Genomic DNA, 1948 nt, shown 5'->3' with positions numbered 1-1948 from the left:
AGGAGAATTATTAGTGAATTTTGAGGACAATAATTAATAATTACTATATACCGGTTAACATATATTTTTTGTTGATAAGCTAAACATATATACGGGTTGTATGATTTGATAAGCGTACACCATCTTGTATAGGAGTTAAACATATCATACGGGCTTGATGATTTGATAAGCGTACACCATCTTGTATGAGCTCTTATACGTCTCATATGATCATTTTCACCTCTCATACGATCCTATATTGTTATACGAACATATGACACTGTACGGCCATATATATATATATTATATACATACACTAATGTTTCATTATACAAGTTAACATTATTATAGCAACTTTATTTCCTTAAAACAGCCTAATCATATATATAATTAACAATGCCGAAAGATCAATCGTCTAGATCAAAACTCGGGTTCGTTAATATTATCCGAATTATGCAACGTCTGGTCTGACGAGGAGCCTAGAAAACTATCCGCGTCCACCACCACCCACGACGGATACATCCACTTATCCGTCGTCTCCACCATACACTCTTCTGAGAACGACGACTCACACCACCCATCTAAACTGGGAAGCTTAATTATTTCACCCAACTCATCAACCATATTATGGCAAACATTATCCGGAGACTTGATTGACTCCAATGGAGGCACCAAATTATTCTCTGGCAAGATAAACTCTTGCATGGTGGCCGCTTTAGCGGCCGCTTCTTGAACATCACGTGGAGAACAAGAAGCTGGGCGAGGTAAACTGTCTTTAAGCTGCGGGAAGTTTAGAACAGCTGCGGTACCTTTAATAGATAACGCGGCAACGTCATGAGCTCTAGCGGCCATCTCGGGTGTTGGAAAACTACCTAACCAAATACGTGACTTCTGACGAGGCTGTCGAATCTCGGACACCCATTTGCCCCATCTCCGCCTTCGGACTCCTCGGTACACCGGGTGCTTATCACTTGCATGGTCTTCTGGATGTGATCTCTTGTTAATCTTAGGGGAGGAGGAACAAGAAGAAGAAGAAAGATTGGTGGGTGCCATTGATGTTTGTCCGTTAGGGAGGCTTAAAACAAGGTTATATGTAGGCTCTTAAGTAGCAGTAGGAAAGTGTTGCAACTTGCATGATTGTACGTAATATTCACTAATTTAGTGTTGTGGTAAGCAGTGGTGTCCTCCTTGTTGAGAGTTCCAATCTATTTGTGGGCAATGATGTAAAATGATAGTAAATTTAAGAGTATAATGTGAGTGCATATATATATATATATATATATATATATATATATATATATATATATAGGGTAAGGTTAAAATGAAAACCCACTTCAGTTGTGAAAACCCGTGAAAACCCTATGTAACATCGTTTTTTTTTGTTACATGTAATATATGTTGTAACATATAATACAAAACATCGAAACATAAAAAAAAATGTTTTGCTATTTTTTAACATTTTTTTACTAATTTTTATATATGTTTTCAGGAGAGAGAAAAAGTTACATTTATATTTACATTTTTTTATTCACTTTAATTGTGGACCACAATATTTAAACATTAATTAAAAACATGTGGTTGAGAATGAATTTCTAGAGTTTTCACAACTCAAGTGGGTTTTCATTTTATACTTAGCCTATATATATATATATATATATATATATATATATATATATATAGGGGATGGTTCAGGAAAGAAATGAAATTACTGTAAGAAATAAATATGGTCCACTAATTTTAATTTAGGTTTTAAATGCTTAAAGATAAATAAGAAAAGTATTAATGCATACTCTCTCTTCAATTAATATAACTAATAAATACAATAGTTATCTATTTAATTAATATAACTAATCAAATTATCATAATTGGAAAATACTAAGAATTCATTTATTTTTATAACTTATTTTTTTCTCTCTTGAATTTTATTCCTACACAAGTACAATTTATTCATACATTAAAATTTCTTCTT

General features: G+C 33.1%; 1 pseudogene; it reads right to left on the bottom strand.

The window, feature by feature from the left end:
- Positions 1-399: 399 nt before the first annotated feature.
- Positions 400-1032, bottom strand: LOC143625670 (dehydration-responsive element-binding protein 3 pseudogene; annotated as a pseudogene).
- Positions 1033-1948: the final 916 nt, after the last annotated feature.

This window comes from Bidens hawaiensis, unplaced genomic scaffold, assembly GCF_021521415.1.
Source record: "Bidens hawaiensis isolate Kalapana, Puna unplaced genomic scaffold, B.hawaiensis_p1.1 tig00004192_1, whole genome shotgun sequence".
NCBI classification, from domain to species: domain Eukaryota; kingdom Viridiplantae; phylum Streptophyta; class Magnoliopsida; order Asterales; family Asteraceae; genus Bidens; species Bidens hawaiensis.
The sequence above is the reverse complement of the archived record's forward strand: the minus strand, read 5'-3'. Positions and strand labels throughout refer to the sequence as shown.